Below are 15,405 nucleotides of genomic sequence, written 5' to 3' on the forward strand. Positions count from 1 at the left end.
GCATGCAAGGCAATGCACAGCCATTTTCCGACTCAATGCACAGATGCAGTCCCTAGCTTTACCGTGGAAAAGTTAAGGGGAAGTCTGACAGCTCCAGACCTCCCGTTTAATTTGAGTGAGCTTCACACAACAAAATATCAGCGCAGAGGGACTGCTTTTAACCAGAACACAAAAAAGTTACAAAAATCGAACCTGAAAAGCTGCAGGGAGCTGGTGAGTCCCTGCGGTGGGAGGAAAGGATCCTGCTTCAGCTGTTCAGGGCCAGGCAGAGATGAGGAAGAGCTGGAGGAGTTATTGTACTGCTGCTGCCCTGTCCTGCCCCTAGTAAGGAAGCGGGGGTGGCAGAGGAGAGGAGAGAACCCCGGAGCCCATGGGAGCTAACTCCAGGCTCCTGGCATTCCTGGACCAAACTCCCCCCCCCCCCCTGCATCAGCGGACCACCCACCGGTAAGAGAGTGCAGGCTCCCGGCTTGTTTTTGAAGGGGGGGGGGAAGCTATGCCAGGCCTCATTCACGCAGCTTTTCTGAGTCTATGAGACCCATCTGTAGCATGCGCAGAGCAACCACGCTTAGCAATGGGCTGCTCTGCGCATGATCAGCTGGCCAACTGGCTTCCCCCTATCACATGCAAATGAGCTGGGTCACAAAAGCAACGAGCAGCTCATTTGCATGCAATCCTTTCTGGGAATCCCTATATTTCCAAATCGGTAATTTTTACCGATTTGAAAATATGAATGGATTCTTAATGGGGATCTTAGTGCATCTGGGCCTCAGGGTTCAGGAAGGGTAAAACAGAATAATCTCAACAGATGCTAATTGGGCTATTAATATTAGGAAGGGCATGGGAGGAGAGGAAATTCTGCTTTTGGGAGGTCCCCAAACTTGTGAGGCAGGCAGCCATTGCAGCTCGAAACTGGCATTAGGGTTTGCAGAGCATTGGGGAGGAATGGTGAGCCCTGTTCAGCATGCATTTGCATGCTAGCAAGTCCCCAATTCCCTCCCAATGCAGCAGCCCATGCGCCTCCCCCCCCCCCCCCCCCACAGTAGCAGGAACCCTGACTCAACACCTCTCCCACAGAAACTCGGGAGTTGGAGGTCCGGCAGACCTTCAGTCCCCCCAACCCAGTTTCGGGGGGGCTGGAGATCCAGTGAATCTCCGGCCCCCCATCCCCCCTAGGCATCTCCTTCCATGAATGTAGCCCTGGTGGCCCAGTGGGGCGCAAGTTGATCCCCTCCCCACCCCACCCTGGAGGTTGTAGCAGCCCTTCCCACCCCTCTACCTTCAGTGAAGGAGGGAAGTGGCCTCCCTCCTCTTCCATTGGCACCATCTCAAAAATGGCATGCTCAGGCACAATCTTCCCACACTTTTACCCTATGATCAGAGTGAATAGCGTGCTTACATTTGCATGCTATTATCTCTGATCATAGGGGCAGTAAAGCCCCGCACTGTTCCAGAGCTATTTTTAGAGCGCTGTTTGGAACAGCGTGGGGCTTTTAATCATCTGCCCATTAGTGTGCACTAATAGAATTAGCAAGTGCTAAATGTGAAGAAGCCCATTGGTATAAAATAGGTTTCTTGGCACAGATGCTCAAAACTCCAGCACTGTACTAAAAGTGCCAGAAAAATACCACCAAAACAGCATGGAGAAGGAACTCCCTAATGCTCAACACTAACATGCAAATTTAAGCATACTGTTAGCGTTAAGCATTAGGGACTTCTGCAGGAGAATTGTTCCTGGGCATGCGCTCAAGATCTGTAAGTTAAGCACAGCTCTTGAACGCATGCCCAGAACACCAGAGGGGGAGGCGGGAAGGATGAGGAAGAAGTGTCCAGCTCATCTGTTAAAGGCAGTGGCTACACACACAGCAGCTCCCGACTTTTAAGACCAGTGGCTCCCACAGATAGCGGCTCACTTTTAAAGGTAGCAGCTCCCACAGACAGCTACCAACTTTTAAAAGGAAACAGCTCCCACACACTTACCTGATCTCTCTTTTGGCCTTGGTTCTTCTCTTCCACAACCCTAATGCCAGCTCGTAAGGTTCCCAGTGGTAAGAGAGCCTTTGTTAAAGGCATCCTTCTTTGAGCATCTGGGTGCATCTCAAATTACCTAATTTACATGCAATTTCCATGCTAGCTGTGCTAGCCTTTGCCACACTAATTGATCCCCGCGCTGGAGCCCTCTAAGCATCCAGCATTAGTAAATGTGGGCACTAATTTGGTACTGATGGCCTCTAGTGCCCACATTTGCTTCTCAGCGTTGGGCCCTTAGCACACGCTAGTTGCATTAGCATGTGCTAAGCTTTAGTAAAAGGGTCCCTTCCTGACTCCCAATTCTCATCCTAATAGATCAAGTGAAGAGTTTAGACTATTCTTTAACAAACACATTTGTCTCTTAGGATTTTAAACTTTTAACTTTTTGAGCTGTATGAGGACAAGACTAAACTTTGGTGCAAAACCTCATGTAAGCAATCTTTAGAACTTTACTCACTGAAGACTTTTAAAACATAGAATTTGGATGGCAGATCATTAAACCCTTCGAACCTGCCCAACCTCATTCCTGTTGCAGTTTTATAGACCCCAGCTGCTCTTTGGATTCCCCCCCCCCCCCCCCCCTCACACACACAAAACTTCCCTACACCTTTCTCAACTGCCATTGGTGCAGCAGGAGGCCATTCCATACATGAAGACAGCTCTTGAGTCTAGCCCATAGATCATCATTCTTTTCTGTGGAAACATTGGGTTCTTGAGCTATTTGAATGTTTATCATTATACCCTAGAAGAGAGGAAAAAATGAGGGGGAAGGATAGATTTGGATCCTTAGTCTCATCACATATGGCTTCTGGTAGACCCTGCACCATATTGAAAGCCTCATTCTGATCTGCTTTCACTCTAGGCATATCCTGGGGGGGGGGGGGGGGGGGGGTCAGTGTCCCAGAAAGCAAAGTTGCATACCTGTAACAGGAGTTCTCCATAGACAGCAGGAGAATATGGCCAAACGTCCTCAGACTGATTCTATGTGTTGAATCTCTCCTCTAGCTGTAGAAAGCCTTTTGACTTACAAGACGTGAGGGAGTTTCTGTGTTTAGGTCTGCTCCGCTGTTTCCTTAAGTTGTGTTCCTAGTTGACTCTGGTAGAGATGATGTGGTGAATGGGTTGTAATGTAGATGGGATGAAGGGAGGGAGGGTAAGTGTGCCTGTATTCCCCTGCTGTATATGGAGAACCCCCATTACAGATAAGCAGCTTTGTTTTCTCTGAAGATGAGCAGGGGAGATGCAGGCACATGTTGCTGAATCCCTAGCTGATGGAGGTGATCCTAGATGGCTGGAAGGATATGTTCAACAAGTGAAGAGGTTCTGGAGGATGGTTTGACCAAATAGCATGTCCTGAGATGACTGGTCTACACAATAATGCATAGCCAACATGTGATAGAAGGACCAGGTAGCAGCTTTACAGATGTCTTGTCAAAAGGTATCTCTGAGGTGGACTACAGAACCAGTGGCTCTTAAGTTTATGCACTCCTACTTTGTGCAGATGGGGGTTTGTTTACCTTCTTGTAGCGAAAAGCTATGCAGTCTGCAACCCAAGTGCAGATAGTGTGTTTGGAGGCCAGCAGGCCTAGATCATTGGGGTTGAAGGTGACAGACAACTGAGAGGTTGTGCGTAGGTGTCACGTCTGTGGCCGTGACCACCCTCAGCCTTACCTTCTTGCTGGGGGTCAGCAGCTCTGCTAGCTTCTGTCTGTGTTTGTGTTAGTCTTGTCTCTGTCCTGGTGTGCTGGCTGCTTCCAGCATGAACCTGATTGCTTCACTAGACCTCACCTATGTGGGCTACGCCAGCATCTAAGATGGCTGCCACCGGCTCTGTGCCAGCTTCCAAGATGGCTCCTGCTTGTCTTTCCTGTGGGCTCACTTCCTATGTGTGTCAAGCCTCTTTTTGGGGTCTGTGTACTTCCTGCTTCTGCCCTGCTGCTGGTGACTCATCAGTGAGAGCCTTCATAAGGAAGTGCTGTGCTTGCAGTCAGGGCCTTTTGCATAAGTGTTATGCTCTTAGGCCAGGTCAGGTTAGGTTAGTAAGTGTCTGCTGCACTACTGCTTAGCCTCTCTCTGGGTTCCAGCCCAGTTTCTTTCTGTGTCTGTGTCTCTGTTGTCCTTCCGTGGGGGGTCTTCCTTACCACTGGCTGTCTGTGGACTGCGGGTCCTTCCTGGCTTACCCTGTGTTTGGGGTGATGCCTCTGTTCCTGGCTTGCCCTGGGTTGGGGTGAAGCCTTTGTCCTGGTTTTCTCTGTCTGTTCTCCTGTCTGCCCAAAGACCCTTGGCCTGTTATTCCTCTGTTTGCTCTACTGCCAGCCCAAGACCCTTGGCCTGTTCTTCCTGGTTTGCTCTCTTTACCCTAAGTCCTGCCTTGCCTAGCCTGTGTGCCTACCCTGCTTGTATATCCTGAATCCTGTATCTGTCTAGCTAGTGTGTATTTCCTGGGTGGTTTCCTGTATCCTGTCTCCACCTAGCTAGAGGGTTTACCCTGTGGGTATTCCCAGATCCCCGTTCTGCCTAGTGTGTTGCTGCCCTAGTCCTTGCTCCTGCTAGCTTCTGTACGCCTTGTGTTCCTTGGTCTGTCTTCTGGGTCTTGCTAGTGGCTGTGCAGCAGCACACTGTCTGAGTCTAGTTCCGTGCCCTGTCGCCCTCGTGTATCCCAGACCCAGGATGGGTCCTCTGGATCTTCAGTTCCTGCCTTATTCTGCAAGTCCTGCCGGCCGCCTGCACTTCGGAGCTCAACTCCGGAGGAACGGTGGCTAGGTGCAGGTGAAGCTGTTCCTGTCTCATCTGTTCTAGTTGCCTGCCTTGCACTACTCCAGTCCAGAGTTCCAGTACTGCTCTTCTGTGTTTCCAGTTCCGAGGTGGTCTTGCCTGCCACTGCCGCTCCTCGGCAGTGGCCCAAGGGCTCATGAACTCCAGTCCTGCCTCGAGGACTTGACAGAATGCCAAGGCCCTCGAGAACGCGACAGTAGGGACTCAAAGAGGTTGATATTAAGACCATGGGAAGCAGCAGTCGGCGGAGACCCCAGATATTCAATGATGGGCCATTTCTGATGACTGGCATTGAATATCCAGTTTATTTTTGGCTGGTTTAAACTTAACTAGCCAAGCCAATATTCAGCACTGGCCGGTTAAGTTTAAACCGGCCAAAGACAGGCTGCATTTCAGTGGCCTGATTTGGCTGCCAAACTTAGCCAGCAATGTGCTGAATATTAGCAGATAGCCAGTTAGATAGCACAATATTATTGTTTAGCTGCTAAGTGCTGACCGGGAATATTCAGTGAGAGATAACCGGCTAGCCAGTTAGGCACTATTTAACAGCCAGGAGCCATTCCTGGCCGGTTAAATAGCACTGAATGAGGAGTGCGTGTAATGTATATAACAGTGTATGTCTGCAGTCCAATAATTTATTTTGGATTTTTGCTCACACCTTTTTCAGTAGTAGCTCAAGGTGAGTTACATTCAGGTACATTGGATATTAATAAGGACCTCCTCTGCTAATGAGTCATACAGTGCTGGGAAAAAGGACAGCAGCACTATGTTTTGATTGAGTGAAAATCCAAGACAATTCTGGGGAGGAATTTGGAGTGTAGAGAACTCTGTGAAAGAGCTGCATGCAAGGGAAGTAACTAAAACTTGTAGTTCACCAACTTCGTGCACAGGTGATTGCTGTGAAGAAAACTTTTCCCAAGTTAGGTGTTTCTGAGAAGTGTAGAAGATATGAAAGTCGTAGGGGCAGAGAATAGGAGATGGGATCCTGTCCCTTGGACCTTGACCAGTGAGAGAAGCGGATTCATTTTGATTGGTATGACCTTCTGGTGGCTGGGACTGTCTTCACACACACCAGCAGAGTGAGCAGAACTGGGCACACTTTGCATTTCCCAGGGTTGCAAAGAGGTCAATGTGAGGAGGGGGTTCCCCGTTTATTAAACAATTGTAAGGCCATTGCAGGGTCCAGAGACCATTCACATGGATTGAGCTTGTGACTGAATGAGTCTGAAATCTGGCTGAACTGGTCCAACATGTACATCACCTGTAAGATTGTCTGTGTGGCCAAGGTAAGTGCTAAAGGAGCGAGGCCTCCCTTCAGAAGTGGATGAAGCGCAAGCCACCCTGTTCATATAGAAGAGTGACTTGGTTGTCAGTTTTGAATGAGAACCATTTTGTGGCGAATCTGTGGGTGGAAGACACATAGCATGTAAAAAACTGCTCTCAGGTTCAGGTGATTGATGTGTAGATATCTCTCTTGAGATCGCTAGCCCTGTGCCCCTCCACCCAAGCTTGTGGAGGCATTGATGGTGATGGTGAGTTGAGATGGTATGGGTTTAAAGACACATCTTTCCCGAAGAAATGGTGACCACCACCACCACCAAAGCAGGAATTGCTTTATCATAGGGGGAATGGGCACTTGCTTGTTGAGCTATTGAGTGCTTTGGTTCCAATGCAGCTTGAGGTGCCACTTGTACAATTGAGAATGTGGGACAAGGGATACTGTGACTGCTATGTGGCCTAGAAGGTAGAATACAGCATGCTGACATTTGGCCTGTTGCACTGAAGTAGTCACACAGTGCTTCTATGGCCTCACGTTTGTCATCTGTCAGGTAGGTCCTTGCCACAATCGTATCCAGGTATGCCCCTATGAACATGAAGAAATGCACTGGGACAAGGCTGGATTTGCTGTAATTAAAAATGAATCCCAGTCTCTGGAGAGTTTGCAAGGTAACTTGGATGATCTGGTCCAAGCGATTCTTGAAACATGCTGCTAAGAGCTAACCGTTCAGGTAGGAAAACACAAAAGTGACTGCAGATGTGCTGCAACTCCCACTAAGCACTTTGTGAATACTGTCAGCCCTGATGAGAGGCTGACATCTTCTACTGGCAGTGTTTGTTGAGGTGGTTGAAACTGTGTTTGAGATGGACAGGAATGTACATGTAGGCATCACTGAGGTTGAAGGAGGCTAGCCCATTTCCAGATTTGAGGAGAGGTAGGATAGTAGTGAAGGAAATCATCCTGAATTTTTCCCATTTGAAATAGGTGTTTAGTATGCATAGATCGAGGATCAGTGGGAGACTTCTGGTCTTTTTGGATGAGCAAGAAGCTGGAATAAAACCCCTGCCCCTGTTGTGGGGCAGGGACTTCCACTACAGCACTGTTACATATTAGGAGGTCAAATTCTGCTGTTAGAATGGGGATATGGTGGTGTGGTGTTTTTGCAAGAGACATGGAGGAAAAGATTGGTGGGAAGTGAGTGGAGTTCATACCCACCGAGATGATATCCAGGACTCATTGCTCGGAGGTGATTGACTTCAATGCCTGTACGAAGTGGCTCAGCTTATGTCCCATTGACAGTTTGTCAAAAGTTAAGGTTGGGTTTCAGGGTGTTCATCTGTGAAGTGGATGCCTGCTTGCATTTCCTGGTCTTTGCTTTTGTGGATATGTCTGGAGGGGCTGACACTGGGAGATGGCCCTACTGTAGGTAAGGTAAGTGGACTCCTGGAGGGTGACTTAAAACTGGCTCATGGTATCTGTGGTAGTTACCTCCAGTTGCTGTACTGGAGGATCTGAAACTGGTTAGCAACAATTTTTAAGGCAAGCATGGCTCCTTGATAAGACACTTCTGCCTACTGAATCCAGGTGTGGGTCTTTTCCCAGAGGCAGAGTGAACTAGGATATAGATGATATGAACTTCTTTATCAATGAGACTGAGACAATGGAATGGTGTAGAAATTGTTGGAGGTCATGCCCTGGGGCTTTTTGACCTTATATTTAAGTTCCAACCTCTTGGAGGCAAGTGAAATGTATTGTGGGTTTTGCCAGTTGGAAAGCTGGATTCTTTCAGGCTTTGATGTACTAATAGTGGACAGCTTGGAAATTGTGCTTGTTATGTGGCACGTCAGTTGTGAATAGGCCTAAAGTTTAAATAACACTTGCAGGAATTTTGGGTAGAAGTATTTCTTGGCTGGATCTTGTCTTGACTGGGAAGCAGGAGGTGGAAGTGGGTCATCCTTAAAAATGATGTCTTCTTATGGATCAGACCAATCTTCTGGGGAGCCTGAATGAAGCAACAGTGAGGGGTAGCCCAGATGGCCGCGGTGGAGGCATCGGGCTACTTCTCTCGCCCTCCTGTAGTTTCCAACCCCTCCTCCTACCGCAGTCTCACTGCTTCTCGTCCTTTGAAGCTCACTCCATCGGCTATTCTACCCATTACCACTCAGAGTTGCAGTCATCTACCGCCCCCCTGATAAGCCCCTCTCTTCATTCCTTACTGACTTCGACGCTTGACTCTCCGTCTTTCTTGATCCCGCATCTCCATCCCTCATTCTTGGTGATTTTAACGTTCACGTTGACAACCCATCCAACTCCTACGCTTCTAAATTCCTCACTCTGATATCCTCCTTTAACCTCCGACTATGCTCTACCACCCCTACTCACCGTGATGGCCATTGTCTCGACCTCGTTCTCTTCTCCTCCTGCTCACCTTCCAATTTCCGCACCTCAGTCCTTCCTATCTCAGATCATCACCTAATCACCCTCACACTTCATCACCCTCCCCCTCAACCTCGTCCAACTATAACCACTGCCTTCAGGAATCTCCAAGCTGTCGACCCCCCTACCCTATCCTCTCACATCTCCAATCTCTTCCCTTCCATCTCGTCTTCCAAATCTGTCGACACGGCTGTCTCTACCTACAATGAAATTCTCTCCACTGCTCTGGATACCCTAGCTCCATTCGTCGCTCGCCCCACTAAGCGCATTAATCCTCAGCCCTGGTTAACCCCTTGCATCCGTTACCTTCGCTCCTGCACCCGATCTGCTGAACGACTATGGAGGAAATCTCGCACCCTGTCAGATTTCACCCATTACAAATTCATGCTATCTTCCTTCCAGTCCTCCCTATTCCTTGCCAAACAGGAATATTATTCTCAATTAACCAATTCTCTCAGCTCCAACCCTCGTTGCCTCTTCGCCACCCTCAACTCCCTACTCAAGGTGCCCTCCGCTCCCACCCCCCCCCCTCAATCTCTCCCCAAACACTAGCTGACTACTTCCGCGATAAAGTGCAGAAGATAAACCTTGAATTCACTTCCAAGCCTTCTCCTCCCTGTGACTTCTTAACCCACTCCCTCAACCAACCTAACATAGCCTCCTTCTCCTCCTTCCCTGAGATCACGAAAAAGGAAACTGCTCGCCTTCTTTCTTCCTCTAAGTGCACCACCTGTTCCTCTGATCCCATTCCCACCAATCTGCTTACCAACATCTCTCCTACAGTTAACCCCTCAATCTGTCACATCCTCAACCTCTCTCTCGCCACTGCTACTGTCCCTGACACCTTCAAGCATGCTGTAGTCACACCACTTCTCAAAAAACCATCACTTGATCCCACCTGTCCCTCCAATTACCGCCCCATCTCCCTTCTACCCTTCCTCTCCAAATTACTTGAACGCGCTGTCCACAGCCGCTGCCTTGATTTCCTCTCCTCTCAGGCCGTCCTCAATCCGCTTCAATCCGGCTTTCGTCCACTACACTTGACAGAAACAGCACTCTAAAGTCTGCAATGACCTGTTCCTTGCCAAATCCAAAGGTCACTATTCCATCCTCATCCTCCTCGACCTATCTGCCGCCTTTGACACCGTCAATCATAATTTACTTCTTGACACCCTGTCCTCATTCGGGTTCCAGGGTTCCGTCCTCTCCTGGTTCTCCTCGTATCTTTCCCAACGCACCTTCAGAGTATTTTCTAATGGCTCTTCTTCCACCCCCGTCCCACTCTCTGTTGGGGTTCCTCAAGGATCTGTCCTTGGGCCGCTTCTTTTCTCGATATACACCTCTTCCCTGGGCTCGCTGATCTCATCACATGGTTTCCAGTACCATCTCTATGCCGATGACACCCAGCTTTACCTCTCCACTCCCGACATCACAGTCGAAACCCAGGCCAAAGTTTCGGCCTGCCTTTCAGACATCGCTGCCTGGATGTCCAACCGACATCTGAAACTGAACATGGCAAAGACTGAGCTCCTTGTCTTTCCACCCAAACCCTCCTCTCCTCTTCCCCCACTTTCTGTCTCTGTGGACAACGCCCTCATCCTCCCCGTCTCCTCAGCCCGCAATCTCGGAGTCATTTTCGACTCCTCCCTCTCCTCTGCCCATATCCAGCAGACAGCTAAGACCTGTCGTTTCTTCCTCTATAATATTAGCAAAATTCGCCCATTCCTCTCTGAACAGACCACCCGAACCCTCGTCCACTTACTCGTTACCTCTCGTCTTGACTATTGCAACCTTCTCCTCGCTGGTCTCCCGCTTAGCCACCTATCCCCCCTCCAATCTGTCCAAAATTCTGCCGCACGTCTTATCTACCGCGTGAACCGATACTCTCATATCACCCCTCTCCTCAAGTCGCTTCACTGGCTCCCGATCCGCTACCGTATACAGTTCAAGCTTCTCCTACTGACCTTCAAGTGCACTCAAGCTGCAGCCCCCCATTACCTCTCCACCCTCCTTTCCCCGTATGTCCCCACCCATAACCTCCGCTCTCAGGACAAATCACTCCTATCTGTACCCTTCTCCACCACCGCTAACTCCAGACTCCGCCCCTTCTGCCATGCATCACCTTATGCCTGGAACAGACTTCCCGAACCCATACGCCATGCGCCCTCCCTGCCCATTTTCAAGTCCTTACTCAAAGCCCATCTCTTCTCCCTTGCTTTTGGCGCCTAATCACCTTCCCCATTCATGATACCTACACTGACTACATAGTTTTACTACCTTTAGATTGTAAGCTCTCTTGAGTAGGGACTGTCCTTCCCCTTGTTTAAAATTGTACAGCGCTGCGTAACCCTAGCAGCGCTATAGAAATGCTAAGTAGTAGTAGTAGTAGAAGGATTGAGCGATCGACATGGGGCCCCATTCAGGCCTGGTTTGTGGAAGTGGTGGGCCTGGGGCACTTTGGTTTTGCGAGGAATCCATAGGCCAACAGCAAGGTGGTTGGAGGTTGCATTGTAATGCATGGTGGTGTTCGCACACCTTGCAGGAGCCAGGTGCTTTCCTGCCTGAACTTGTGCAGCAGATGCAAAAAGGCATTCACTGGAGACAGGGTATGAGGTGGAGGAGTGTCTGGCAAAACAAGAGGCATGGACATTTAGGCAGTTATCTCTGGGGATGGGGGAAGGAGGCGTGCTTTCTCCCTGTGGAGATGTGGGGAAGAGCTATGTGTGTGACTGGACCTTATTCTTGCTCTTGGGGCCCTTTGTCATGGTATCTGGTGGCCTAGTCAGCCTTTTGTAGTTCATGTAGGGAAGTGCGTATGCCTGCAGAGCCTGTGCTGGTACTTTCAGCACTGTACGTCCTTCAAGGAGAAAGCACTGTGCTGTGCACTGTATGCATTTCCCCAAGCCCCATGGGTTTTAAATGATGCCAGATGAATGGGTGTGGAGCAAGTTTATGGATGGGTGGCTATGTCCCCTCCCCCCTTAAAGAACCCAATGCTGAAGTTGGGGACTTGTTCAGGTGTGTGGGAAGTCAGCTGAAGTGCTAGTTCTCTGGGTCAGCTACCATAGTAGTGCCAATGCTGGGCCCTGGGGGGGGGGGGGGGGAGGGAGTAGCCAGTAATGATACGGCCATGGGGTATGTCGCTGTGAGGCCCGGAAGGTCACATAGCAAGGCGATCTTGTCCCTTATTTCCTCTTCTTCATTATGTCCTTTCTTGTTTGTAAGGGTCTTTTTGTTTCCTGAATCACTGAGAAGGGACTTGGGAAAATCCACCGATTTCTAGGATAAGCAGCATAAAATGTATTGTACTATTTTGGGATCTTGCCAGGTACTGGTGATCTGGATTGGTCACTGTTAGAAACAGGACACAGGCTTGATGGACCTTTAGTATGTCCCAGTATGGCAACACTTATGTTCTTAAGTGAAGGAAGGGAAGGTGTGGACCTGAACGCGGGAACTCCTGCACATACCCAGTAAGCCAAAAGGCTTACTAGAGCTAGGGGAGAATTCTGACACATAGTACTCAAGCTTTCTTACATCATCTCTCATTTAATCCATTCCCTCAGAAGTGTGCACTATCACACACCAATGTCAGCATGACAAATTAAAAGGCAAACTTTTCTTTTATCAATAATACTTTCACTTATTGCCGTAACAGAGCTCTTAAATACTTTTTTTTAATACACATGTATTCTTGAACACCACCTGACGGAAAAACTCGTGTGGGTCCTGAAGGCTTGGATACAACTCCCTCAGCTGTTGCCAGTGGTGGAATGAAAAAGGTGTTACAGGTTCCAGGACTAATACCGCTACTAGAACTGATATAGAAGGGAGAAACTTGAATACAAGATTCCTCCTTCCCTTTCATAAAAAAAAGCTCCACAAGAACTTATGCACAACTTTGTTAAACACAGAAAAAAAATCAGTCTTGAGGGTTAGAAAACAAACTGGGCACTATTATCATAAGTGAATTTTGAAAGGTGTCAAGTAGAATAGTTTGGTCAAAGAAAGAGCACAAAACCACAACCCTCAATGTGAATATAAAAAAAAAGAAGAAAAATCCACTTACGCTTTTAATCTCTTTATTTTGTTTTATGTGTTTGAAACATTCAGCATGTCTGAACAACAATGAGCATGAAATGTGCCTTGTAAAGGGCAGCCCTTCCCAAAGGAAAAAGCATCACAAACAGGTTAGCCCATTCACAGAGATTTCATGGAGACCAGTCAGTGCTTTGTTCCTTGTACACTCACTCCCAACATCACTCTCAACAGTGAGAGAAATGCTGCCCAGGGAGGCCTGGGGATCTCTTTGGCTGAACTTGTACCTGGAGACATACTGAGTGCAGTACAGAGAAATTAGGTCTTACCTGATAATTTTCTTTCCATTAGTCCTTTCCACTATTCCAGAACCTGTGGGATAGATGTGTCCATCAACCAGTGGAGATAGAGAACTGAAAACTGAGCAAAGACATCCCTCTTGGCTTCCAGTCAAGCTCCTCAGTATTTACATAAACAGTAAGGAGAAACTCAGAATAAACACAACAACCTTAAACAACTTGCTAACCTAACACTAACCAGACGAGCAAATATGAGTGGACCTCTCTCATCTCTGGACAACTTGTAAAGAACACGAGATATGCAGGAAGCACCATGCAAGGGGAGTTGTTATTGGACTGTTACTTCACACCGACGAAACATCTCAGAAACCTTGGATGGGCCTCTGGAACAGTGGGAAGGACTAATGGAAAGAAAATTATCAGGTAAAACCTAATTTCTCCTTCCATTACATAGCTTCTCACTATTCTAGAACCTGTGGGATGTTGAAAAGCAATCCCTAGGGTGGGTGGAATCCTGGGGCCACCGCGCCCTGAGGGCCAAAGCTCCAAAACCGGCTTCCAAGCACACCACAACATCCACCCTGTAGTGCTTGGCAAAGGTACGTAGCATCAACTACATCGCTGTCTTGAAATTATCCACCAGAGACAGTAAGATAGCCTCCTCCCAGGATGTTGCTATACACCTCATCGAATGAGCCCACAAGGCCTGAGGAGCCTGCTTCCCCACAAGCAAATAAGCTGACATAATAATTTCCCTTCAGCCATCTAGTAATTGTGGGCTTAGAAGCCATGAGGCCAAGCCTCTGTTTACCAAAAAGTATGTCTATTCGATTTGCAAAACTCATGTGAGCCTTGCAAATATCTATTGACTCATCTATGAACATCGAGAAGCTTCAAGAAGAATAAGGAGCCTCTTCGTCCTCTCTGCAAAAGGATGGAAGCTCCACAGATTGGTTGAGATGAAATGCCAATACCACTTTCGGAAGAAAGGAAGGAACCGTGCACGAGGCCCCCGCCTCCAAAACACAAAGAAAGGGATCCAAAGAAGACCTGAAGCTCCGAAACCCTATGTGCCGACACAACAGCCACCAAGAACAGTGTCTCTAGTGTGAGATCTTTCACAAGGAGGCCTTCTGGAGTGGCTCAAAAGAAGGCAACTAACTAAAGGTTCCACTCTGAACATGGTGTACGAAAGGAAGGCCGCAAGCATAGAACGATATCTTGGTGAGCCTTCTGTAGTCAAACCCTGAAACAGGCCAAAGTCACAACCTGAACTTTCAGAGAACTCAATGCCAATACTTTCTGAAGCCCTGCCTGGAGAAATGCTAGGATGTGCGCGACCTGAGCACAGAAGGGGGAAAGTCTGCTCAGAATACCAGCTTTTGAACATCCTCCACACCCTCGCATACGCCATGGATGTAGATCGTTTTCGAGCCTGAAGCAAGGTAGCAATGAAAATTTGAATAGACTTTTCGTGTCAGCCGAGCCCTTTTCAATGGCCAAGCCATAAGACCAAAGGGGCACGGATCCTCCATGAGCACCAGACTTTGCATTAGTAGGTGATGTACCTGCATAAGATGGAGAGGACTCCCATCCAGCAGTTGAATCATGTCCACACACCTCAGCCTCCATGGCCAATCTGAGGCCAAGAGAATTATTCAACCCCGGTGCAATGCGATCCTTCTCAACACGTGGCCTACCTTGTGCCAAGGAGGGAAGACATACAGTAGGTGTGTCTCTGGCCGCGGCTACAGTAGGGCACTGATCCCCATCGAGCCTGGTTCTTTCCAAAGGCTGAAGAACTTGGGCACTTTAGCATTCCTTTTCATCGCCATCAAGTCCAGAAGCAGAGAACCCCATTGGTCCACTATCAGCATAGTTCCCATTCTCCTGGTGCAACACAAAGAAAGTCTGCCTCCACATTCAAGGGCTCAGCAATTTGAGCTGCCAACAAGCAAAGAAGAATTTTTTCCACCCAACTCATGAAGGAGGCCACCTTTACCTCCACCTTGCTTGTTGATATAAGCCACTGCCATTGAATTTTCGGAGAAAACTTGGATCGGGGCTTCCGCTAGAAAGGGAGCAAATTCACATAAGGCATTCCAAACTGCCCTAAGCTCCAAGCAATTTATTGACCACTGAGACTCCTGTTCCATCCTGGTGCCTTGTGGCAGATAGAACTTGTAATGAGCTCCCCAACCCAACTTACTGGCATCTGTTGTCACCACTTCCCATTGTGTTATCAGAAAGGAAATTCTGATGGATAAATTCCTGGGCAACAACCACCACTTCATACTCCATCTGGCAACCAGCATCCATGGAAGATGACGGTCATACTTCTGTGATACTGGAAACCAGCGGCTGAGAAGTGATTCCTGTAATGGCCACATATGAGCCCTTGCTCATGGCACCACTTCCATCACCGCCATCACTAACCCCAGAACCTGGGCATAGTCCCAGACCCTGGGGCTGCCTTGACTGAGATGACATATCTGTTGAACCAGCCTCGACCTCCTGCGCTCTGTGAGAAAGATTCTCTCCCATGCC

Source organism: Microcaecilia unicolor, chromosome 11, assembly GCF_901765095.1.
Source record: "Microcaecilia unicolor chromosome 11, aMicUni1.1, whole genome shotgun sequence".
Classification (NCBI taxonomy): domain Eukaryota; kingdom Metazoa; phylum Chordata; class Amphibia; order Gymnophiona; family Siphonopidae; genus Microcaecilia; species Microcaecilia unicolor.